Source organism: Chamaea fasciata, unplaced genomic scaffold, assembly GCF_029207755.1.
Source record: "Chamaea fasciata isolate MVZ Bird 193981 ecotype frontalis unplaced genomic scaffold, bChaFas1.0.hap1 SCAF_32, whole genome shotgun sequence".
Taxonomy (NCBI): Eukaryota; Metazoa; Chordata; class Aves; order Passeriformes; family Sylviidae; genus Chamaea; species Chamaea fasciata.
In genome coordinates this window covers 1,539,149-1,566,328 of record NW_027094117.1, presented here as the reverse complement: position 1 = coordinate 1,566,328, position 27,180 = coordinate 1,539,149, and the positions used below count along the sequence as shown (strand labels likewise).

General features: G+C 46.7%; 1 pseudogene; it reads right to left on the bottom strand.

Annotated features, from left to right (window-relative positions):
- The window catches only part of LOC136303300 (zinc finger protein 436-like), a 156,013-nt pseudogene extending 145,792 nt beyond the window's left edge, over positions 1-10,221 (bottom strand).
- Between the last annotated feature and the right edge of the window lie 16,959 nt (positions 10,222-27,180).

Genomic DNA, 27,180 nt, shown 5'->3' with positions numbered 1-27,180 from the left:
GGAAGGAAGGGCTTACAGCCTGGTATTGAATCGTGTAATGCAGGATGTGGATGACTTGCTCCAGTCAGGAGGACAAGAAGTGGTAGAAGAAGCCTCTGTGAATTGGCTCAATTTTCAGGCTAAAAACCACCGTGGAGTATTTGAAAAAAAAAAAAAAAAGGCTGTTGGGGGTTAGGTTTGTTCCTTCTTTTTCTAAAGAATTTTTTCCCCACAAGTTACCAAGGAGACCAAGTGTTGGATACTTGAGAGTACTTAACTGAAACAAAGAGGTTGACAAAGGTGGAAGGGGGAGATAACGCAGGGCGTTCGGGGAGACGCGTGTCTGCCGCTCCTCGAGGAGCTCAGCCGCCGCAAAGCACGCCAAGGGGAGAACGGCTGTTGCTGGCTGGAGGAGTTTCACTGTGGCCAAAGGGATCCAGTCCTGGGAAATCTACTATCACCGATTCGGCCTGAATCCTGAGTTTTCTCTGTCACCCGCGGGAGCTGGGCCGGCTCTGCCTCGCCTTCGGCTCCTTCGGCGCTGCTCCTCTTGCTACAGCGTGACCCTGCACCCCCTGCGCTGCCGGGACATCCTGCCCCTGCCTGCCGGGACACCCTGCCCCTGCCTGCCGGGACACCCTGCCATCCCAGCTACCAGCCCAGGACTTTTCCACTGTTCCAGCTTGGTGCTCTGAGGATCCTGCAGGGACACCGAAACCAAACTGCCCTGGGTTTTGTGAAACAAAGCCCTCAAGGTTCTTGGTACTGTTGTCGTTTTGTCATTAATGCTGTAGTTGTTTGGTGGGGGGGGGGAGTTTTTTTTGTGTTTGTTTGCTTTCTATTACATACTAGTAAAGAACTGCTATTCCTATTTCCCAAATCTTTGTCAAAGAGCCTCTGATTGTAATTTTACCTAGCAGATACCTGTCTTCCCAAACCAAGACAGATTTTGGCGCCCAAGTGTGGGGCTTGAGGGCACTGAGAAAAGAAAAGGGAAGAGAAATAGCAGTTCTTAACTAACCTAGTACTTTCTTTTGTGTGCGTTGGATATAAAAACCTCATTAGGCTGCATCATGTGGTCTAACTTAGCCTGGTTTTGGTGGCATGTGGTTGTGGCTGTATTCCTTCCATTTGCAGGCCCTTATCTAAACATGGGCCCTATAACTAAGGCTACTGTGACTGTCATCCAGTTTATTTTATGGCTTAATAAGGTGAAGAACTCATGGATTTTTAATTTCCTCTGGAAGGCAGGCACATGGATTCAGGGCTATCGTACACTAACTGTGTGTTTTTGGAGTTACTTTAACAATGGTACCTACTGTGAGGAAATGACACCGGGGGAAGTTTCTTTTTCCCAACCCTTTACCCATCTCTTTGGGTCTGCCCCACCAGTTTTTGAAGGGTTTAAATCCTCTCTGAATGCTAATGATATCATACAATGGCTGGTGCTGCTAATATGCGTATTCTATTTAGCATTCAGAGATAAGGGAAGATTGACCTGGATAACCACCCTGATACCTACCCCACAGAATAGGGATGATACCCCAGAGCCTGACTCTGCCCCACAGCCTGCCTCAGAAAGGACCCACCCGGATTGGGTTGAGGTTCTGGTAAAAGAGATACATGAGATGGGCCAGATGCTGAAGGAGTACATTTCCCCAGCTCATGAAAAACCCTCCTCCTGCCCCAAGAAGGCAGAGACTGATGGTGCAGCAGTAGAACCCTCAAACGTTACAACTGTCCAGGTTCCAGCTGAACCACAAGGGCAGCCACAGCCAGCAGCAGTCGCCCCTGTGGAAACAAGGAAGTGTAAAGTGAAATCGTCAGATCCTGGTATTAAGGATAAGAAAGGAGGGTCCTCACAGTCCACAGAAGAGCCACAGGTTGAGATCATCACTGAGTCCCTGACATATGAAAGTCTACGTAATCTGCAAAAAGATATTGCACGACGAGGACGTGAGGCTTATACAGCCTGGCTACTTCGAGTCTGGGACCTTATGGGTACAGGCGTACTACTGGATAGTGCTGAAGCAAGGAATTTGGGACCCTTGACCCAAGACTCAGGTATAAATCAGGTATTTGTAAGAGAGCAAAGGCCGCTTCCCCTTTGGGAACGACTTCTAATGAGTGTGAGAGAGAGATTTGTCCACAGAGACAGAATGCAAGAGCACAACAATAGAATGCGATGGAAGACCCTTGAGGAAGGAATCCAACAGTTGAGAGAAGTGGCAGTATTGGAAGTACTTTTTGGGAAGATCGGACAGCATGATAATGACCCCGACAAGGTTAGATGCACAGGGCACATGTTGTGGAATCTGGCAACTCATGGACCATCTCAATACGCCACATTCATCGCAACAATTAATGCCGAGGATAACCGAGAGACAGTGGGTTCTGTTGCCAACAAGCTCAGAAATTATGAAAGTATGATCAGTGGCCCAATGCAGGCTCATGTCTCTGCAGTGGTGAAGGAACTCAAAGAGGAGATGAGGGAAATGAGAGAGGAGATGAGAAGGAACAGTTCCCATGTAGCACCGGTGCGAGTCACAGGCCCCAGAATCAGAGCCCAACATTCCCCAGCGAGAGAGAGAGGGTACACCCCTCGAGCTGACCTGTGGTTTTAACTGCGGGACCATGGGGAGGACATGGGAGCGTGGCATGGGAAACCTACTTCTGTCCTGGCAGCACGGGTACGTGAGCTCAAGGAGAGAAACGCTAACAGAGGGAGTTCCACTAGAATGAAGGTAGCCTCAGCCTCCCATGAGCAAGCTGCCAGGTATTACGGAGGTGGGAATGCTGTGTCAGATTCCCTCGAAGGAACCTCTACCCTGTATGTCCAAGAAGGGAATAATAACCAGTGCTAGAGGGGCCCTGCCTCTAGCCAGGAAGAGGCACGGGAAAATCGGGTTTTTTGGACTGTGTGGATTCGATGGCCTGGCACATCAGAGCCACAAAAATATGAAGCTTTAGTAGATACTGGGTCGCAGTGTACTCTAATGCCATCGGGACATGTGGGGGCAGAACCGATTTCCATTGCTGGGGTGACGGGGGGATCACAGGAATTGACTCTGGTTGAAGCCGAGGTGAGCCTGACCGGGAAGGAGTGGCAGAAACTTCCGATTGTGACCAGCCCAGAGGCTCCGTGTATTCTGGGCATAGACTTCCTCAGGAATGGATATTATAAAGACCCTAAAGGACTCAGATGGGCTTTTGGAATAGCTGCTGTGGAGACAGAGAACATTAAGCAGTTGAACACCTTGCCGGGACTATCAGAGAACCCATCTGCAGTGGGACTCCTGAAGGTAGAAGAACAACAAGTACCTGTTGCCACCTCGACAGTGCACCGTCGGCAGTATCGGACAAATCGGGACGCCGTGATCCCCATCCACAAAATGATCCGTGAGCTGGAGAGCCAAGGGGTGGTCAGCAAAACCCACTCACCCTTCAACAGCCCCATCTGGCCTGTGCGCAAGTCTGATGGAGAATGGAGACTGACTGTGGACTATCGTGCATTGAATGAAGTGACTCCACCGCTGAGCGCTGCTGTGCCGGACATGCTGGAACTTCAGTACGAGCTGGAGTCCAAGGCAGCGAGGTGGTATGCCACTATTGACATTGCCAATGCATTTTTCTCCATTCCTCTGGCTGCAGAATGCAGGCCTCAGTTTGCTTTCACCTGGAGGGGCGTGCAGTACACCTGGAACCGGCTGCCCCAGGGGTGGAAACACAGCCCCACCATCTGCCATGGGCTGATCCAGGCTGCACTGGAGAAAGGTGAGGCTCCGGAACATCTACAGTACATTGATGACATCATTGTGTGGGGAAAGACTGCAGCTGAAGTGTTCGAGAAAGGAGAGAGGATCATCCAGATTTTGCTGAAAGCCGGGTTTGCCATCAAGAAGAGCAAAGTCAAGGGACCTGCCAGAGAGATCCAGTTCCTGGGAGTAAAGTGGCAAGATGGACGGCGGCAGATCCCCACTGAGGTCATTGATAAGATCACAGCAATGTCTCCACCGACCAGCAAAAAGGAAACACAAGCTTTCCTAGGAGCCATAGGTTTTTGGAGGATGCACATTCCTGAGTACAGTCAGATCGTGAGCCCTCTCTACCTGGTTACCCGCAAGAAGAACAATTTCCACTGGGGCCCTGAACAGCAACAAGCCTTTGCCCAGATCAAGCAGGAGATTGCTCATGCAGTAGCCCTTGGCCCAGTCAGGACGGGACCAGATGTGAAGAATGTGCTTTATTCTGCAGCCGGGAACAACGGTTTGTCCTGGAGCCTTTGGCAGAAGGTGCCAGGGGAGACCCGAGGCCGACCACTGGGTTTCTGGAGTCGAAGTTACAGAGGATCTGAAGCCAACTACACTCCCACAGAGAAGGAGATCTTGGCCGCCTATGAAGGAGTTCAAGCCGCCTCAGAAGTGATTGGCACAGAAGCACAACTCCTCTTGGCACCCCGACTACCAGTGCTGGGGTGGATGTTTAAAGGAAAGGCTCCCTCCACGCACCATGCCACCGATGCCACATGGAGCAAATGGACTGCCCTCATCACACAGCGTGCCCGTATTGGAAACCCAAATCGCCCTGGGATTTTGGAGATAATTACAAACTGGCCGGAAGGAGAAAACTTCGGTTTCACGGACGAAGAGGAGCAGGTACAAGTGACACGAGCTGAAGAAGCTCCTCCATACAACCAACTGCCAGCAGAAGAAACACACTACGCTCTCTTCACTGACGGTTCCTGTCGCATCGTGGGAATGAACCGTAAGTGGAAAGCAGCCGTATGGAGCCCCACACGACAGGTTGCAGAAGCCACTGAAGGAGACGGGGGATCAAGTCAGCTTGCTGAACTCAAAGCTGTTCAATTAGCCCTTGACATTGCTGAAAGAGAGAAGTGGCCAAAGCTCTACCTCTACACTGATTCGTGGATGGTAGCCAATGCTCTGTGGGGCTGGCTGGAAAGGTGGAAAAAGGCCAACTGGCAGCGTAGAGGAAAACCAATCTGGGCTGCTGATGAATGGAAGGACGTTGCCACTCGTGTAGAGAAGCTGCCTGTGAAAGTCCGCCATGTAGATGCCCATGTTCCCAAGAGTCGGGCTAATGAGGAACACCAAAACAACAAGCAGGTAGATCAGGCTGCCAAGATAGAAGTGTCAAAGATAGATTTAGATTGGCAACACAAGGGAGAGTTGTTCCTAGCTCGATGGGCCCATGATGCCTCGGGTCATCAGGGCAGAGATGCCACCTATAAGTGGGCCCGAGACCGAGGGGTGGATTTAACCATGGACAGTATTTCTCAGGTTATCCATGACTGTGAGACATGTGCTGCAATCAAGCAAGCCAAGCGGGTGAAGCCCTTATGGTATGGTGGGCGGTGGTCCAAATATAAATATGGGGAAGCCTGGCAGATTGACTACATCACCCTTCCCCAAACCCGCCAGGGCAAGCGTTATGTGCTAACCATAGTGGAAGCCACCACTGGATGGTTGGAGACCTACCCTGTGCCTCATGCTACTGCCCGGAACACCATCCTGGGCCTGGAAAAACAAGTCCTGTGGAGACATGGCACCCCTGAGAGAATCGAGTCGGACAATGGGACTCATTTCAAGAATAGTCTTATAAGCACCTGGGCTAGAGAACATGGCATTGAGTGGGTGTACCATATTCCTTATCATGCACCAGCGGCCGGGAAAGTTGAACGGTGCAATGGCCTGCTTAAAACTACCTTGAAAGCACTGGGTGGGGGAACCTTTAAGAATTGGGATACTAATTTAGCAAAGGCCACCTGGTTGGTGAACACTCGAGGCTCCACCAACCGAGCAGGTCCTGCCCAATCTGAGCCCTTGCAAAAGACAGACGGAGATAAGGTTCCAGTGGTACACATGAGAGGTATGCTGGGAAAAACTGTTTGGATTAATCCAGCCTCCAGCAAAGACAATCCCATCCGTGGGGTTGTCTTCGCTCAGGGACCAGGTTGCACCTGGTGGGTGATGCAAAAGGATGGAGAGACCCGATGCATACCTCAAGGGGACCTTGTTTTGGGGTGAACTACCCATGACAATGTGGCTGCATCCATATTTGCATATATATATATGTATTTTTAATAGTTAAAACTCAATGTAATATGTTTGTATGGGAAAAAAATTCGGGGTGGATAATGTTGGGGGTTGGGTTTGTTCCTTCTTTCTCTGGGGAATTTTTTCCCCACGGGTTGCCAAGGGGACCGGGTGTTGGATACTTGAGAGTGCTTGGCTGAAACAAAGAGATGGACAAAAGGTGGAAGGGGGAGATAACGCAGGTAAAAGACACAGCTTGAGGCAGCTGCGTGCTTTTCTGCTTCCGGCGTTCGGGAGACGCGTGTCGGCCGCTCCTCGAGGATCTCAGCCGCCGCAAAGCACGCCGAGCAGAAGCTGGGCCGTTTTTTTTTCTGCCTCGCCTTCGAACTTCTTTGGCGCTGCTCCTCTTGCTGCAGCGTGACCCTGCACCCCCTGCGCTGCCGGGACATCCTGCCCCTGCCTGCCGGGACACCCTGCCATCCCAGCTACCAGCCCGGGACTTTTCCACTGTTCCAGTTTGGTGCTCTGAGGATCCTGCAGGGACACCGAAACCAAACTGCCCTGGGTTTTGTGAAACAAAGCCCTCAAGGTTCTTGGTACTGTTGTCGTTTGTCATTAATGCTGTAGTTGTTTGGTGGGGGGGGAGTTTTTTTTTTTTTGTGTTTGTTTGCTTTGTATTACATACTAGTAAAGAACTGCTATTCCTATTTCCCAAATCTTTGCCAAAGAGCCTCTGATTGTAATTTTACCTAGCAGATACCTGTCTTCCTAAACCAAGACATAGTTTAAAGTATATCTAAAAATGTGCTAATATGAATGATAGTTTAGAAAAAAAGAAAATAAATTCTTGGGAATGGTTGCTAAAAGATTTTTTTTTCTCCTAAATACTGAAGATCCAGCAGTACAATATCAGAGTTCTTAGATGAGCTAATTAGTAAACTTAATACCTGACTCATGATGAGGACAGAGCCAGAGGAGAATCTTGTGTACTTGCATATGTTCTATTTGAAGCTGAGCTTGAAAGCTTTAAGGAGTCTCTATTGCTTGTCTCCTCATTGAAATTAATCAGTACAAGTATTTTTCATTGTCCCTTTTGTTCATCTAGTCCACTTTTATTGTCTGCTCATGAGTCAGCTCCATCTTAGAGACTTTCAGGATCCTGTGTGTCAAATCCACAGGTATAACCTAACTACGTTTGAGGTATTGTAACTTATAAAATAAAGCCACAAAAAGATAACATCCAGAGGAAAAGGTAGCGAAGAGATCTTTTAAGAGATTCAGATAATAGTGGCATTTCCAGTTGAGCTGGAAGATCTTATGTGTGTGTGTTTGTGTTGTGTGTGTGTTTTCATGTGCACACAAATATTTAATTATTTATTTTTGCATTATCTATGCCACAATAATTTAAATTAAAGCAGTGCTGAAACTAATAAGTATTCCACAGGAATAGAGATGGGAAGAAAACTGGTTTAGGTCTGCGAATTCCACTAGGAGATTTTTTTTCTGTCTAATTTATCTAGGAAACACCCAAATTTTGAACCATATGTGTTTTAGAGACTTTTAGAGCATGTGAAAGTGTGTTTTGTTTCCTAATAGCACATACCTCTTGGAAAAGTCTGCAGCTTTTATTAAGAAGATTTTTGTGAATATGTTAAGAAATACATTTTTTCAATGCCTCAGTCAAGACTCTGACTCTAAGCATGCATCTATATTGCTCATAGCTCAGTCCCTCTGGGTGCTTTAATCATTTGTCTTAGCAAATAAAACAGACACTGTTAGAGGTATTCTGAGCCCTAGAACTCTCCTTTTCCATAGGTTTATATATTTTATGCATAGATATCCTGTAGACATAGGTTTGGGGGATTTTGGTTTTTTTCACATTGCTGGCAGTGAATTTCCAATCTACTGGAAATACTGTACTTTCAAACCCAGCTTCTATTTCTTCTGATGTATTTTTATGTTTTGTCTTTGACATCAAGACTGGATACCTAACATGCAGATCTTCTTCATGGAAAAGGTGAAAGTGCTGAAAGCTTTCTTTCCCTCTGTCTTTGCTCATGAGATCAGTCTGTGGGAATCACAGGTCACAGAAATGAACGGAGAAGTGGGGAGGCAAAGAAGGTATACTCTACCTGGAAGATGATTTTCCCTGATGTCCAATCTAAATATCCCCTGGCACAATTTGAGGCTGTTTCTCCCCTGAGCCTCTTTTTCTCCAGGCTAAACAGCACCAGCTCCCTCAGCTGCTCTTAAGCCTTGCGCTCCACACCCTTCATCACCTTTGTTTGTTACCCTTCTCTGGACACATTCCAGCACCTCAATATTCATCTTTTTGTCAGGGGCCCAGAACTGAACACAGGACCTGAGGTGAAGCATCAACACCTCAAATATGCTCTGCTAAGTCCTGCTGGCCACACTCTTGCAGATACAGGCCAGGATTCCATTCACCCTCTTGGCCACCTGGGCACAAGCTGGCTCGTGTTCAGCAGTTCTCCAGCAGGTCCTTTTCTGCTGGGCAGCTTTCCAGCCACTCTTCCCCTGGTGCTGCAGGGGAAGAATGTGACTGAACTGCAGGACCCAGCATTTTGCCTCACTGAATGTCATGCAATTGGCCTCAGTCCATTGATCCAGCCCGTCTAGATAGATCCCTCTGTAGTGTCTTCTTACCCTCCAGCAGACCAACATTCCCGACCAGCTTGATGTTATCTGCAAATTGGCAGAGAGTGCACTTGATCCTTCCTTCCAGGTCATTGGTAAATGTATTAAACAGGACTGGCTTGCAGTGATGTCTGCTTTTCTCATTAAAATGGAAGTCAAATAATGAGGATTCCTTGGAGGTTGAATCAAGGCCTAACATCAAGTGCTCTAAATGGCAGGTGTACCTGTATTTTTGCAAGAAGTTCCTCTGTACAAAGCTGCTACTTTTTTTTATGCTGTGCCTTTGCACATTGTGTTTCGCAGAGTCTGACGTAAAGTACTGAGAAGCTGCTTTTGTAATGGGTAGGCAGCTGGAAGCAGACAAGGAAAACAGTGGGCTACTTTCAGCACTGCAGAACATTAATTCATCCTGGTTAGTCACACCTTAACATGACAGCAAGTAAACAGAAAAAATATTCAAAGATACATAGGAACTGGTGGAATAAAAGCATTACCAAAGCACTGGAACCATAAAATATGTGCTAATATATTGTGTGTATTTGTCTCCTAGCAAGATTTTGCTAATGATGCATCTATTCTGAACCATGTACTGTTTTGTGTTTTACAGCTCTTCAATAGAAGCTTGTGCAGGGCTCATGATGAGAAATGGGCAGTAAACAAGTACAGCCAACAGATTAACAGACAGAGAATTGAAAGCAGGAACCAGTTCTTTATTTTGAACTGTAGGAATTTTAAAAAATATGTAAATAAATATAAAAACTCAAAAGAGGAAAGAAAAAGGTCTAAGCCAGTAACAAGACATGAATACATACACACAACAAGAGATTACATAAATTAGCAAATAGTGAACTCACCAGAGAAAAACTAATTGTAGACTAAAAACAAATCTCAAAAAGTCTGCATATAAATTTAGCATACCATTTCTATGGGGATAAATTTAGGGCCATGTTCTAAGACCATATTTAAAAGGTCAGAGGCAGCATAAATAGCCATCATCCCTTCCTCTGACTTTATCCTTACATTCTTGTTTTATTAGTTCCCTCTTAGCTCTTCTAGCCTTGAGGTGAACCATGATATAAGGCAAAAAAAAAAAAAGTTTTTGTCTTTATATCTCCTACCATTGCTTTTTTCCCCGAAGGTAGAGGCAATATAAATTAACATTTTTCAGGAGGTACTGGGAAAGTAAAGACTTCAAAAAAGCCACTCACCATTTTTGCTGATGTAGAATGTACGGAACATGCACAAGAGCTCTAAAATCAGTGTAACTGCTGTTGGCAAGTCAGCTAAATCTGAGTAAGAGCTTATAACTCTCCTTTAACTAGCCTTAGCAGGTGGATCAAAGAATGTGTAGGCTTATATAAAAATCTGCCTACTAGTCCTGAAAATATCTACTTTGTGATTCCCTGTTGCAGGATCTTATTCCATCTTATTAAAATCTTTTTCTCGTTATAGTTAACAGTCCTTGTACTGTAGAGCCTCTTTCTTACATTAAGTCCATTGTCATTTTTGCTGATGGTCTAACTTCCATCCCTCCAAAACTTTTGGATTTTTTTTACCCAGCCATGCAGCATTTGACTTTCCAGATCTTATGTACAAATATCTTGACAGGGAATGACATGAAATGAGTTCCCATTACACCAAATTACTGCTCCAGTGCTAGGGCACTCTAAATTTCTCTTCATAGTTTGGAATAACAGATCATGCTCAATTAACTGTAAAAAGCAATAAAAGAGGAATTTGGGGTTTTTCCCAAAGGACGTACATTAGGTTGATTTTCTTCATTAAACCATTGCTTGTGAAATGCAAACTAATACAAACGCTTGATGCTGTGAATGATGCAGTGGATCCTCTTCTGCTTTTAGGCCAAAAACAATTTTCAAAGACAGGAAAAATGTCTTTACCAATGTCCGAGAAAAAATCCCTGACACAGCTTACCCACAAATAGATATTGAAATTGAAATTCTCCTGAATTCTTGGATTCTGGCCTTTCATCAAGAAGTTTCTCTGATTATTTTCTGGAACAATAATAAATGTGTCCTTAGCAGCTAGCACACCTTTTACTATGGGGCTGTTCCTCACCTTGGAAAATGTTTGTGGTCTGAACTTGTCTCATCAATTGGATTTGGCTGGTCAAAAGAAATTAGTTAAAGATTTTTTTTGGCAAAAATCAGAATACGATGAGGATGTGTATTCAAATTGCTTTAGGTCCAGTAATACAGATTCAGATATCATTTCAGTGCAAAAAAAAAAACAAACCCTGAAAAGGCTTTGGAAATTCTGTGTTTTGGAGAATATGTGCTGAATTCTCTTTGTCTACTCGATGATGGTGATGTCATCCACACCATTCTGATTAGGCCATCACATTGGCCTTGCTGGGGCAGCAGTGAACCTTTCTTTTGACACCCAAGTATCACTCCAACATTTTCAGAAGAATGCCCTTTATGCTGAGTTGAAGTTTTCTTTGTTATGCTTAATGTCATTCTGACATCATGCAGTATTTCTGGAAAGTAGGGCTGTTAGTATACATGACTGTTTTAAGCTACTGCTGAAATGGCGAAAATCTAGATAACTTTTAATCTAAATGTTACTAAGTGTTCTTTAAAGTAGGAACTCTCTCTGCTTGATGCATGAGGTAAACAATGGATGGTAAATCACTGAATCATGGAATTGCTTAGGTTGGGAAACACCTGTAAGATCATTGACTTCACCATTTACCTGACACTGCCAGGCCCACCACTAAATCATGCAACTGGCCTCATACTATAGATCCAGCCTGCCATATCCCTCTGTAGAGCCTTCCTTTCCTAAAGCAGATTGACACTCTTGCCCAGCTTGGTATTATCTTCAAAATAACTGACCCAGTGTGCATTCTATCCCCTTGTCCAGATAGCTGATAAAGTCATCGAAAAGGGCTGGTCTCAGGACAGAGCCCTGGGGAACACCACTTGCCACAAGTCACCAGCTGGATGTATCTCCATCCACCATCACTCTCTCAGCCCAGCTGTCCATCCAGTTTTTTACCCATCAATGAGCACATCTGACCAAGCTACGAGCAGATAGTTTCTCCAGGAGAATGCCGTGATAAATGGTGTTAAGAGCTTTACCAATGTCCAGGTAAAAATCCACATATCCAGGTGACAATCTCACGATAGTAAAATCATAGGGGATCATAATGAGTAATTTTTTACATATAAATACATATATGGCTCTGTAGTTTCTTGACTCCCAGGACAATTCCAGATACTGCAAAATACCAGAAAGCCATGGCTTCTGAAACTTCATGCACTCTTAGTCATCTGACTAGGCTTTCCAGCTGGCACATAATTATTTTGGGGGTTCTAAAACCTCCAATGCAACCAATCTTCTTTTACTGAGATGGCCATAGAAAAAGGAAATCTTGAATTCTGGGTGTCTTAGAACTCCAGAGATATCATATCTATTTGGAAAGTAAATCTGAGATTTTCATTAGAGCTGCTTTTTCTGTGTAATTAGGTTCTTGGCTCCTGACCATGAATGACTGGATTATCATACCTTTGCCTGTTTAGACTTCTGGCCCTGGACTTAACTGCTTGAACCAACTTGTGCTGTGGTGCCCCCAGACTGACAAACCTTGAAATCTCTGTAAAATGGAACCCACTTGCAGAAATATCCTGTATGTAACAGAAAATATTTTAGTTAACATAAGCAAGCTGAAAGTGCTGCCCCTTACCACTGTAGAGTGGAAGGAAATAATTTTTCAAATCTCTGTATTAGGTTGCTTGAATAAAATTAATCAGATTTAATTATTTTTTATTGGGATGGAAAGAGATGTGTATAAAGAGATAAGTCACATGTTAGTTTTATCATCAGATTAATTCTGGATTTTCTGATGAAAGCCAAATGAGTCTTCACAAAGGGCTTTAAAGGGTGTTTTTTTTTTTTTTTACCTTTAATAATCTTGCACATTTTTTAACAAAAGTTGTTGTTTTGCACAAAAATTATAAAACACAATTTCATATAATTTAATACAATGTCCACTAATGACAAGCTAGTATCAGGAAAATGTGATATCTCTGCACCAGGAGCACCTACAGAAAATTTAGCTTAGCATATCATCCCACGCCTAAGGTAACACCCGTTTTACCTTGCAATTGCCATGCAAGCAAAATTACAAAATGTTCTGGAAAGGCATAATATTCTCGTCAGAAAATAGTTCTAAACCTTTGAACAGATCTGTGAAACCTTCAAGTACTCTACAGCATTGGATGCACTTTGATGACAGCCTCAGAGCTGGGGCCATGTGACCTTCTGTCCCATAGATGTCAGTTTTCCATGAGGCTGCAAAGAAAAAGCAAATCCTGCCTTTATTCTTGCATAAGAGGTTTCCTGTCAAATGAGCTCCCTTTATCAATACACCCTGAGGTAGAATGCTCTGTTAAAAAAAAGGATAGATCTGTAGGATGCCACACTAAAAGTAGGCTAAGAAGCACATACACAAGCTGCACAAGCTAGAAAGAATTTCAGAAAGACAATACAATGGTTGTCACGTCTGACTTTTTTCTTACACTCTCAGTGAATTACACAGACCACCACAGAACTCATCTTCTGGTTTGACATAAGCAGTTCTTCCTAAGTTTTTCAAAGGGCTCTTTCTATCTTCTCTTGCAAAAGCAACTTCAAAGCTATTCTTCTGTACCTGTACAGAAGACTGGTTTAGCAGTCTTCTCCAATTTACTTTTTACCCACTCTGTTACTGGATGCAAAGAGCACTTTATTGAATTGAATATATGCTATTGTCTTTTTCTTTCACATTAAAAAACTTCTTTTAAAAAACCCAAGAAAACCATTTGAGGGCAAGATTTCAGGAGACCAGGCGTGCCTGCTTGTCATTTGGAGGGGATGTTGAAGTTTTTGCAAAGTAAAGGCAAAGTCTTCATGGAGTCTTGGTTCTGTCATTACTTTAACTCATATTTTACAACTTCTGCTTGTCATTTTCGAAATTTTGTTGGCTGTTACTTCTGTTATCTCTTTTTTCCTGATTAGTTTATGCAATTTCCATGTCTTTATCTCTACTTTCTTAATATTTAGACTTTTCATTTCCTCTTTCTTGCTTTAGATAATAGCATCTTCAGACCTCATATTTCAATGTTTAAGTGGTTTTCTAGTGAGATAATGATATTAATTGGAGTTTTTTCCCAAAAATTTCCGCAGTTGCTTCACACATAGCGACACTGTTGCATAGCATTTTTTGACCTGAACTTTGATTTTGCCACACTCCAGAACAAATTAAAGCAATTATTTTTATCTGTTATGTCAATATATGATATATATTTTGTATGTGTTTTAAGTCAGAAGTTAGCTTGTTGGTCTCTCTACAGGTATGTTGCCCCTGCTAAGGATTTCTATTTTTTTTGACGGTCCAGTGTGATCATTGGAAGACCAAGCATGTATATATTGAAATGGGTGAATTTTTAAACTTTTTATTCCTGTCATAGTCTTGACAAATATATATACATCTTAACCTATGAACATTCTAGCTACATTTTGTCTGCCAGTCTGACCCTCATAGAGAACTCCTGAGATATTTTTTATTATAGTTATTAATTTACCAAGAACATAATAATAACTTTTATAAAAAGAAAACATTTTTGCAGGGATATTTATTTATTTATTTATTTATTTAATAAATACTGTATTTTTTCACACTAACATAGCAGATGTTATAGCAGGTTCATAACTTTCCAGACTTTCCTGGTTTGGTCAATTCTCTTTTGTAAATGGAAAAGAGCTGATATGTATTTCTTTCATACTTTGTTTGTTTGTTTATTTGGATTGCATTTGTTTGGAATTTTTTTGGTTGCAAGACATATCCATACATCTTAAAAAGAAATAAGTTTTGTTGACATCTAGCAAGTATTTCATGGGCCCCAGTGATTTAAAGTAAGAGTTGTGGACTTAAGGGAAGAAAGATATGCTTGTGGCTGCTACTATTCTACCTACTATCTGTCAGAGACATAGAAGAGTAGTGAATAGAGTTTTGGTATTGGGAGTGGGAGACAAAAGAGTGAGATGAAATTAGAGGGATCACCTGGAAGAACCTACTAGCAATAGTATTGCCAAAGTAACTCAGTAGGATGTTGACCTGCTTGGCTACAAGGGCTCCTTTAACTCCTCTGAAAACATTGCTTGGGTAAAGATGAAAACTGGGAAGTGTATATTCAGTTCTGCCTCTCCAAGGTATCTAACCAATATTAATATTAATGAGACATGAATTGGAATGCATGAAGTAATTTAAAATTCTCCTGATTTCAGAAAGCTTTGTGACTTCATCACTTTTAGTGGAGCCCTTTGCACCTTCACTGTTTAATATGTTAATTTTATTAAAATATCTTTATTGTATTAGTCTTTATTCAACATTCCACTAACACGTTAATTTAAATAATTTTGTGATTATATGGCATATTTCTTCCTTCAAATACTAACTCATAAATTTTGATATTTTGTTGACATTCACAAATAGCAACTCTGAATTGCTAATCTCACTCTAATAAAAGGTGAATTTGATCAGAATTTTGAACTACTTTTAAGATAAGATTTAAATTACTTAAACGTCATCAAGGAGGAAATTTTCATCTGTTTCATTAGCATCTACCTTCTAGTTTAGTTTATGGTGAAACACACTGTTGCATATAAGTCTTAAAGGTATTCCAATAGGCATTTTTTTTCCTAGTTGCCTTGGTTAAAGACAAATTTTAGGAGGTGTTTACTCCAAAATGAGTTACTTTCCCTTTGTTTTAACCAATCCCTTTCCACAGATAACAAATTATGTCCAGCAGTGTGCTCTTAAGGCAAAGCCCACTGGGTTACTTTAGTAATATTATTGCTAGTAGGTTCAGGGGGGGATCTTTTCCTTGGGAGAAACATCTCGACTGCCAGACCTAGTTCTGGACTCTCAAATACAACAGAGATAAGAACATTCCTTTGAAAGGCAACAAAGTCGAGTAGAGGCTGAAGCATCTGTTGCTACAGAAAGATGCTGAAGGTGCTGGGATGATTCAAACCGGGGAAGGCAAGGAAGACAGAGGGAAACATAAGTATTTATAACTGATAAAGAACATGGAGACGTAGTCCTCTCCATTGTATTCAGTAAACATAGAACAGACAGTGGGCAGAAACTGAAATATAATAAATTCCATCTGAACATAAGAAAAAATACATTTTGTTTCTGAGAGTGCCCAACAGGTTCCTCAGAAAGTCTGTGCAGTCTCTATCTGTAGAGCCATTCAAGACCCTACTGCATATGGTCATTGGCAACCTGCTCTAGCTGATCCGATTTTAGCAGGGCATTTGGAATAGGCAGTCTCAAGAGAGCCTTCTAATCTCACCTTTTCTGTGACTCTGTATTTATATCTATTTCATTCAGACCATACAGTAGCAAGATTTCTAGTGTTAATATCCACAACAACAGCTTTTTGGAACTAATTTCACTATGATTGTTGGTTTGTGGGGTTTCCCCCCTTTACTTCATAAACAGTTCTTCTCCATCTCCCTTCAACTAGTAGTGGTAGTTCATTTTAAATTTCAGTGGAGCACACCTTCATGTTCATTTGCTGCTTAACAACCCCTACAATGAAATAGTTGTAAAAAAGTGCCCTCTCAAATAAACCTGTCACATGGCACAAAGACTTTTTTCTGGTATCCTTTAAAGGAAAAGAAGGGAATAGTAAGCCAGGATATTATGTTTGATTCATTAACTTTTTGGAAACTGACTTGTTTTCAAACATCTAACGTGTCCAAATCCATTTTTATTGTTTTTCGAAGTGTTTGGTGAGTTTGTGCACTGTCAAATGGAAAAGAGATTCTGCAGGTAGCAAGCCCTGTCTCACATGGAATCTGTCAACCACTGAATTATATTTATAAATAAATAGCTTGCTATGCTTTTGTGTTCTAAAGATTGCCAAAGTTTTGAATTTTCTCAGTGACATAGAGAAGGAGCATAGATTATAGATTAAAAGCCATGAAAGGAGAGACAGTTTTTGAGTGGAGGTGCACACAGTATATATGAAACTGGCAAACTTATATAAAAATAAATGAACACAAAGTTTAAAGCTTACACAAGAGCAGAAAAAAAAATGTACAGTTTTCTTGCAGTGATGAAGCAGCAACTTTACAACCAAATCAACATTTTAAGGCATCCTTCTGTTTTCTTAATTTATTTTTCAAATTATTTATCAAATTACTTTAAAGAATGATTTGGTAAATATATATGAGCAGTAGCCTTCACACTGGCTGATTTCTGTAGCTTCATGTTTCCCATATTGACATTCATTATTTATTTTATTGATACTAATTAATTAATGCCTGCTGCTTAAAGGGAACCACCGCTGACGCGGTGGCAAAGCTCGGAGGCGGCCCCAGCGCGGGTGGGAGCCGCGCTCGGTTCTGCCGGGGCTCGGGCCGGCTGCGGGCGGAGGGGGCGGCAGGGGGCTCTGGCGGGTTCCTTGTGCCGTGTCGGCGCCGTGTTCCCCGTGGCCTGAGGGCGCTGCGGGAGCGGCTGCCCGCGGTCTCCTTCCCGCCGCTGCCTCGGCTGAGCCCATTCCCCTGCTTGCGCTGGCAGGTGCCATCAAATGCATCCCTGGATCCCATCTCCCCACCTGAAGCCTCCAGTGCCCAGCCTGTCCTGGGCTGGTGGCAGCCAGCCTGACAAAAACCAACAGCCACGGGCAACCAGCGCCCAGGGGCTCAGAAGCAGCCGAGGGACGCTTTGGTTGGCAGGAGCGGAAGGGCCGGGGCTGCTCCCCTGCCTCTCTTTGCCTTGGGTTAGGATTCAATTTTCTTGCCTCTGTCCGAGGGGATAAAGGCATGGTTTTTCTCCAACACAGGGCAGGTTTTTCCCTAGCATGGAGCCTTCCCCATGGCCCTTCTGGCCTTCCCCAGGCCCCTTCTGCCCTCTTGCAGAACCAGTGGCATTTTCCGCCACACGCAGTTTGTAACCCAGAGTCGAGTGCAGCCCAGAAGGCTCCAAGCAAGTCCTTCCAGGCTGACTCTGCAGATGCCGAGGCTGCTCTGGCCTCTGCCAGGCCTCTGCTGGGGCTCAGCTCTGGGCAAGGCTGGGCCCACTGTGGCCTCGCATTGCTCCGCGCAGCTGAGTCACAGGGGGAGAAGGATGGCACATGTCAAGGGAGTTGAGGTTGAAGGGAGTTTTTATTCCAAAAGCTGCCGTAACAAACAGGGTGTCACAACAACCAGAACAAACAGGCTGTCCTAACTACCAGAACTAACTGGCAGTGCTAACTACCAGAACTAAGTAGTTGTCCCAAGTAGAAGAGAAAGCGCTTCATGTCCTCCGCTGCTCCCTCAGTTGCTTTGCTGCAGTGATCAGAGGGGTCAGGCTGGAGAGAGGCTTGGCTGATGCTAAAAATGGGTGCTGGCCAAAGGATAAAAAAGAAAGAAGTGAAGCGTTACTTTCCAAAGTCAAGTTCCTCCCAGGCTCTGTTGCAGCAGGACAAAGGGGAATGGATTTGAACTGCAGGGAGGGAAGCAGGCTCAGATTAGATGTAAGGGAGAATTTTGGTTTTTTACCAGGAGAGTGGGGAACACACTGACAGAAGGTGCCCAGAGATGTGGGAGGTGCCTCCTCCCTGGAAAGAGCCAAGCTCAGCTCAGGCAGGGCTCTGGGGCACGTGATCTGCTTGAAGATGTCTGCGCCCATTGAGGGCACCAGGTGCAGAGGACCTGGAAAGGAGCCTGCCAACCCAAACCGGGCGAGGATTCTGCTTGCTTTGCGCGTGCAAAGCAGCCAGCCTGGAGATTACGGGAGAGGGCCCCAGAAGAAAACCCCTCCCTGCCGCTGCTGTTTCCCCTGCAGCCGCTTGGCATTCACCTGCAGCAGCTCCTGGGCAGACCAGCGCCGCTCCTCGTCCCACTCCAGGCTGCACTCGAGGAAGTCCCGCAGCAGAGCCGACAGGCGCCGGGGCTCCTGCAGCCGCGGGGTCCCGTTCTGCCGGATCAGAGTGCGAGCCTGCAGGAAAAGCAAACACAGCGCTCTGCCAGCTTCCGTCACACCCACAGTGCTCACATTGAGCCCAGCTTCTCAGCCCCAGCTCCAGGGGCACTTTCCTCCCTGGCAGAGATGCTGCTCATTTTTCTTTACCAACCAAAAAACCCAAAGCCTGATGCAGCCACAGCCATTGCAACATCCAAATGATCTGGCCTGGAGAGCCAATCTCATTGGCTTTCTTAGTAGGCACTTCCATCAGAAAGAGCAGTTTTTGCTTCTCCAAATACTGGCACCAGCGTTCCAGGCCATTTGCAAGAGTCACTGTGGTCTGACTGTTATTTCAAAGGATTCTTACATCAAACGCATCTCTGCAGGGACACTGACACTCAAGGAAATTCATTTGTGATGCCCCATGCCAGAAACTGCCAGACAAGAAACAGGTTTGTGTTGCTGAAAGCTCAGGCTTGGTGACATGGAGAAAGGAGCTTGGGCTAGGAAAGAAACGTGTTAGACTTTGGGCATGTTAAATAATCATCTTGACGTGTTAGACAACTTTCCCAGTGAGAAAAGCCGGGAGGGACTTAATCTCGCCAAACCTGTTTTACAAACTCCTTCATAGATTTCTTGTGTTTGGGGGTGGCTTTTGGGGTGCGTTTGGGGTTTTTTTGCAAGATAACATTGGAGCTGATACTGGCTTGACGTTTTCAGATCATCCTCACAGATAGAAGAGCTGAACACCTTAAAGCCCAAAGCACATTGTTGCCAGAGACTGCAGAATATTGGTCTGTGTTCAGGCTCGAGTCCTCTGGGAATTCCCTTCCCCATGTCCAGAAACCTTCAGCTGCTCCTGCCAGGGCAGGGCCACGCTGTGCTCACAGGCCTCTGCAAACACTGGAGAATCTGCCTCTTACCATGGCCGCCGTTTCCTTGAAGTAAGGAGGTTCTCCTTCCACCATCTCGATGGTCACAATGCCCAAGGACCAGATGTCCACCTTGGGGCCGTAAGGAGAACTGGTGACAATTTCTGGGGCCATCCAGTGAGCAGTACCCACCATGGAGCTGGGCTGGTCCTGCTCAGGGCTGAGCTGAGCGCAGAGGCCAAAATCAGCTGAGGACAGAAACAAACCCTGTCAAAGGCAGCTGGAATGAGGAAACCAACCCCAAAGATTCCCCACTCTCAGTGTGAGAATGCAGTCGTGAATACAGCTGCAAAAGTCCTCACGGCTGGAGGCAAGGAAAGATGGAACTGGACCCTTCAAGAAACCCTCAGCTTTCATGCAGTGGCTTTTACTGATTCCCTTGAAGATTTCCATTCCAACTCCTGCCCCTCTGCAAGGGCCATAGCCAGAGCAAAGCCACTCCTGACACTCCTGCTCCTCCCCTGAGCTCTCTGCAGGGGCAGCAGGAGCGCTTGTGGCAGTGCCACCAGCAGCACTTGTGGGGCTCTGGCCGCCACTGGCAAGCAGCCCCACACCCGCAGCCCGGGAGCGCCGTGCCTGGCCAGGAACACTCACCCAGCTTGACAGAGCCGTCCATTCCCAGAAGGATGTTGGAGCTCTTCAGATCTCTGTGGATCACCTGGTTGGAATGGAGGAAATCCAGGCCCTGCAGACACTGAGAGAGAAAAAGAAACACCAGGGTAAAAATCAATGGCTGGAATATATCAGCCAAGAAAGGAGAGTTTAGAATTCTGCCAGCAGAAACTTTGCTGTGACAGGCCAGGAGTGCAGTGCACACAAGCTCCAGGCAAATGGTTCCAAGGCAAAGCTGAGAAGAGCAAATCAAACCCAAAAAAGACAGAGTACCCCAACAGCAGGAAAGGGGACAAGAACAGAAGTGCAGTGATGCTGGCAGGCCATTCATTTCAGTGGCTCTTTCCTCTCCAGCTCATAAAAACAAGACAGAAAAAAAGCCCTGAGCGTGGAGCCGCTCCTCTTCTCCTGCCCTTCTGGAAGGAGCATCGTGTCCAAGCCATGGGAGGCACAAGCAGGATCCCTCACCTCCCGACTGACAGCTGCCATGTCTCCTTCAGCCATGCGTGTCTGTCTGACCACATCCTGCAAAGTTCCTCCATCCATGTATTCCATCACCAGCCAGAGATCTCCATCAACAAGGAAGCTGGAAGTGGAGAACAATGGCACAGAGATGAATGTGCAGTGCTCAATTCCCCCATGGCAAAGCCTCCAGTGGGGTTTTCTTTCCAGCTCACTTGTCAATGAGGACAGAATCCCATCTGATTTTCACAGGAGACACCTGTGAAAAAGGAGAGGCCTTAGATGGCAAGCAAGTGAAAAATGCACTTTTAGCAACAGCCCAGATCAATGTGAAACCACAACACTTGCCCCCAGCTGCTTCAGCATCTGAACTCATCACTTCCACCATTCACTCCACAACAAGGCAACACAACTTCCGGAGCTATCCAGGGAGGGAGGCCGTGCAGCACTTGGGATAAAAGTGGTCAACTCTTTGGAAAACCTTGCAGAAAGTCTCTTCAGCAACAGGCAGGGCCATTGAAAAATGGGCAGATGAGGCCTTTCTGGAAACAAGAACCTGCTCTTCCTGGTAACTGAAGCAATGGAAAAGATTTGGGAAGAAGGCACCAAGGGAAATAATTTCTGCCACGGATTATCAGCACTTGTTGTAAGACACAGAAAATAGGGTCCGCTTGAAGAGAAAACCAAAGTGGTGCAACAAAGGAACATGGAGGGAGTGAACTGCCAGGCTGTTGTTTTAGGAAGATATGGCCGGGTCAGGCTTCTCAAAACAGGCTACGGACTGCGGATGCCAGGAAAGATTAACGCAGGGCTCGTGCACGGGATGAGAGCTGAAGCACTCACCTGTCCAAAGAGTTGATAATGTTGGGGTTCTTCTTGTCCTTCAGGAGCAGGAGCTCATTCACAGCTCGTTCCCTCTTCTGCCCTCGGAGACTCATTTTCTTTATGGCCACCTGAAGGGACATTGCAGACCTTCAACTGGAGGAGTCTGTGGCAGGAGGCCACAGCAAACACGGAGCGAGTCTTTTTGGAGCGCCACAGCCAGGCTGTGCCAAACTGCCTTGGGATGGGACACCAGAGCTCAGCAAGTGCCATTCCCACAGCCCATTGCTCTGCTGGCTGGGGGCTGCTTACAGGACACGTGGCCAGAGACATTTGGCCTTGTGAGCTCTGCAGAAATGGTCCCTCAGCTTCAAAGCTCTAACAACCTTCTCTGCACCTACACTCTTCTCAAATGGCCCTAGTTTACCACCACTCTTAGAATGATGATGATGATGTTCATTATTATTCAAACACATTTTGCAAGCAGGAGGTAATTCTGGTTCTGTGCAAACAGAGCAAAAGAGCTGGGAACCCTTTAGCAATTCTATGGCATTTGCTCATGATTTCAAACGCAGCTGCTCTGGTTGGGCTTGCACAACAAAGCAAACACACACATCCCATGCTCAGATGATCCCTGTCACAGGCTGGCACCCACACCAGAGCCAAAGACAACTGCAGGCTTTAGGAGAGAGCTTTGCTCTGGACATCCATCTTCTCATTGCTCTCCCTCTCTCTCTGTCAGCAGACACTCACCTCTCGTCCAGTGGCCCTGTCGAGTCCTTTACAAACGGCTCCGAAAGCCCTGCAGACAAAACAGCAGAGAGGAAAGAAGCAGTGCTTTAGACCCTGGGAGTGAAAGTCAGGCAGACAGGAGATCTTTTCTACCTGTAGCATTCAGAAAACACCTGGGCGCGTCAAGCCTTGAAAGAAGGGCGCGGCAGCCACCAGCCCTCTGCCATGCAAGGTGTGCAAGGGAAAACTGAGGCCAAACATGAAGGAAAAGTGCTGGAGCAAACCCCAAATGTCCGTGATGAATTCCTTTAGTTCAAAACCTGGGCTGGGGGCCGGCTGTCTAAAGAACTAGAAAAGAATGTATTTCATCCTTTTGCGTTTCCTGCCTAAGAGCTGCAGGATCCACAAGAGCCCTGCATCAGGGCATCATGCATTTTCCCCTTGAGTGCAGCAGCTCTGTGTCTGTTACTGGATGTGTGGGGTCTACTACTTGTGCTGAAAAGAGCCCTTCTTAGTTCATCTCTGCTTTCTGTTTGGAAGCCATTCTCTTGATAATCCTGAGCGGTGAATAGTTTTGCAAGTAAAAGATTTGAAAGCAATCTTGTTGAGAACTCTTGTCTGACAGTCAGCAGATGGTGAGTTGCTCTCTTAGGCAATCCAATTGCATGGACAGAAGATCTTCCATGTCCTGCTCCTTGCTGCAGGCAGGACACTGCCAGCCTCAGGGGCCTTTGGAGGTGCCATCTGACCACAGTTGTCAATTCTGATCAGGACTGAGAGACAGCAGCATCATCCCCCAGTGCCTGAAGGTGTCTGCAGCTCTCCTGACTTCTCACTTGATCCTGCAGCAGCAAAATACCTGGGCCCTGCTCGTGTAGAAGTAACTGCCTTGCACTTACCCTTGGCCAATCTGCTCCAGTTCCAGGTATTTCTCCGCAGGCTCCCCCACGCTCACGCTGTTTCCTGAAAGAAACCACATGGAAGACACTCTCTCCCAGACAGAGACCCCACCTTGCAGCAGAGCCAGAATGCAGCCCCACTCCCTGGGGGCCCTTGTTCTCAGCTGGGGAAGGACAATCAGTCACTCTGGGACATTCAGCTGCAGAGCAACACCGGCTGCAGCTGATGCTGAGACACACACACAGCACCTGCTCTGGCACACAGGAACAGAGCAGACGTACTCAGCTGCATCAGGCACTGCTCCCCTCTTTCCTCTGCCTGCAGGGCTGTGCTGCTGCCAGAACCTTCAGCCCAGGATCCCGCAGCAGAGGGAGGTTCTCCGTCCTCTTCGCAAAACGCTGCAGGTTCTCCGTCCTCTTCCCAAAATGCTGCAGGTTGGCCATCGTCTTTCCAAGCCATGGGACGTTCAGCCTCCACTTCCCATGCTGGGAGACATTCACCCTCCTCTTCCCAAGCCACAGGATGTCCTCCGTCCTCATCCCACACCGGGAGATGTCCGTCATCCTCGTCCCATGCCATGGCAGCTTGGCCATTCTCGCCCTGTGCCGAGTGACGTCCACCATCCTCGTCCCACGCTGGGAGATGTCCACTGTCCTTGTCCCACACGGCGGGAGCCTCGCCGTTGTATTCCCAATCGGCGGGATGTTCACCCTCATCTCCCAGAAGAGCGGGAAGTTCACTGTCGTCTCCCGGCACAGAGGGAAGTTCACCATTATCTCCCTGAAGAGTGGGAAGTTCACCGCTGCCTTCCTCCTCTTTGGCCTCCTCTTTGGAGGCAGAGGGAGCCGGAGGAGGTGCTGATGCTGCTTTTGTGCCCTGTGGACAGACGGTAGTGTGAGGGATGGGAAGTTCCATCTCAGTTATCACCTTATTTATCCTCAGCTACACATCCAGCTGCACTAAGCAGAAATAGGCTTCCCAGCTGTTCAAACAAACAAACAGTGGGCTAAAGTCGACATTGCCACTTATTGTTGGGAATTTGATACTCCACCATGACTAAAGCCAGCAAGCAATCTTCTGCCTGCAAAACCACACCTGCAGCTCTTCAAAAGCATTTCAACAGAAAAGGAGAAAACTGCCAGGGATGCCTTTGCTGCTGCTGCTGCTGATGCTGCTGCTGCTGCTGCTGCTGCAAAGACACTGACAGGAACTTTCCTTCAGCCTCCCAGGCTTGCACTCGGCTGCCACACGCTGAGCTCACAACTTGCTGCACAATTCCAAACACCAAAGGTTCCCTTTGAACTCACCAAAGGAGGAGCTGCTCGAGATCCACCTGTCAGGTGCCCTGCAATGGGAGAAGGAACATGAACCAGATGCTGTCAGGAAAAGAAATGCCTGTGGTGGGAAATGCCACAGAGCAAAGCAACCCCAAGAGAGCATTTTGCTCTCACAGCATCCCTCCAGGAGCCACAGTCCCTTCACACAGCAAGCAAGAGAACAGCACCAAATACTGGGCTGTGTCAGTTCTGGGCCGGACCAGCAAACGGAGGGAGTTCCAGGCTCGGCTGCCACACACTCTCCCCTTGAGAGTACGGAACTCCCCCAGCAACTCTCCCCTGCAAATGCTGTGCACACCCTGCTGGCTGCAGACACCCCCTTTTTTCAGCTGCAGCTGCTGGCAGCAGCTCTCCCAAACCAATGGTGTCTTCATGGCAATTTGGTTACAAAGTCAACCCAGTTCCCGAGGAAGAACAGAAAGCACACAGCAAGTTCAAAGCCACAGATGCTGCACCGAGGGAAAAGCTTGACTTACGTGCCAAGTGGGTCAAGAAATACACCGAATAAGCCACAGAGTACAGGCTGCAAACTGCAGCAACCAAATTCTGGAACATTTTGGCTGCGCTGCACACGTCTGCAGACTGTAGCCCTGCAAGCACAGAAGGACAGCCGTCAGGGTGTGGGCTGACCGCTGGGAATGCCTCGGGCAGGAGGATCCTCCTGCAAGGAGCAGGCGCCCAGAGTCGCTCTGGACACTGCGGCCTCTGTGTCCCACAGCAAGAGCAACACCACGGGGACGTGGCAATGCTCCTGTGACATCACAGCAGCAGTTCATGCAAAAACTGCCTGGAAGGTTCTCCTGTGTCACCAAGGAGCAGAAAGAATCCTCCCAGGGCACAGGCTATTGCCCAAAGGATGCAAGAGGAACTGTGAAAATGCAGCCCTAAGGACGCCTGATAGCCCAGCCTGAACACTGAGGAGGAACAAGGATGGGAGAAAACCAAAGGAAACGTGACCTTTGGTCACTGATGCTTCTGAGTGAAACCAGCAAGACTCCTTCCATCTGGCATCTTTGTTCTAGTTCTAAAAACTAATTCTTGGCTTGAAACAGGGGAAAATGGGAAGTTGATCCATGGGGAAGAGAGGTGGCGGGGCCGGGTGGGTGGGAGCAGCGGGATGAGCTCTTGCGGGAGCTCTTGGCTTTCCCTGTGAAGAGGAAAGGGGCTGGATGCAGCTCCTTGCGCAGGACTGCACAGGCGGCGATTCCTGCAGGGATGAGAGCGGGTCGTGGTGTTATCTTGTCCCAGGTGCACAAGATGGACTGCGGAGGATTTCGGCGATGGAAGAATGCAATCAATCATTATGATTGGTAAAGCATTGTTCAACTTTATTGCTCATAACATCCGTTATTATACTTTTGCCCGAAGCGTTCAGCATACTTGTCAAATTATAATTGGTTCGCATCCACTACTCATCTGTACTTGATTGGCTATATCAAGCGTGAGAAGGTTCTTCCCCTTGGCATGCTGAAAACTTTGGAGACGTGCTTACTGCTACTCTCTATTAACCACAAGTTCTTTTATCTTTGGCCTGTAACCGTGCTTCCTGCTGTCCCAAGGACAGCTTGTCTTAGCAGCACGTAGGCTGCTAGCACTTGGTATCGGGCCATAAGGCCTCTAATGATCCGTGGCCTTGCTCTGCTAACCATTCTTCAACAATGGACCTGGGCTGTGGAGCCCATGGAGAGCGGGAGCTGCTCCCAAATCCCACCTGATCCTGCTTCATCCACCCTGTCCCAGTCCTGCTCCACCCATGCCACCTGTTCCCACTCCAGAATCCAAGCCTGATCCTGCTCCATCCATTCCACACCAATCCTGCCCCATTCATCCTGCACCAAACCTGCCTCATCTATCCATGCCCACTGATCCTGCTCCATCCAACCTGCACCAATCCTGCCTCATCCATCCCAACTGATCCCCCTCCAGCATCCAGCCCCGATCCCACTCCACAAATTCATCTGATCCTGCTCTGGACCCCTGCTCTGATTGCAATCCCCCCCTGATCCAAGTCCGTCCATCCTGCCCCAATCTCCCTCTGGAATCCCACGCTGATCCCCTTCCGTACCTAAGGTCAGGCCCTTGGTTCCCACATCTTTTCCTGCAGAAAGAGAAGATCCATCAGATTCCAGCACAGATCACACACCAGGATTAATCCCAGCATCCATCCTGGGATCCACACAGAGGGGATCCAGAGCTGGATCTGCCACTGGCACTCACTGGCTGCCATGTTGTATCCATTCCTGTCCCTCTTCCCTTGGGAAACAAAGTGGGATCAGTGTCAGTGGCACAGGATTCCCGGAGCGGTGCTGGGTGGATGCCCCTTCCTGACCCCCCTGCAGTGTCTTACCAGATTGGAGCTTCCAGACTGTAAGAGACGGTCTGAAGATCCCTCATCTGCCTCACCACCATGGTCAAGGACAGAGACTGAAACCCCTCGAAGGGACTTGAAAATCTCAAGACGGGAGTTGTGGCCTGGCTGAGCTGGGATGTTGGCCAAGTGCTGCCTGCAGGTGTATTTGATGGAAAAACCCAGCACCCACATGGGAACATCAGAACCTGAGCAGAAACAATGGGCAAGTCACGGTGAAGTGACCGCGCCTGCTGACTCGTACTGGTCGACACCGTACCTGCTGACGACCGACTTGTTCTGAGTTCTCTAAATGAACACACTGCAATGATTTCCCCCACCTGTTTGGCCAACTGCCTGTCGCTTCGGAGAGGAC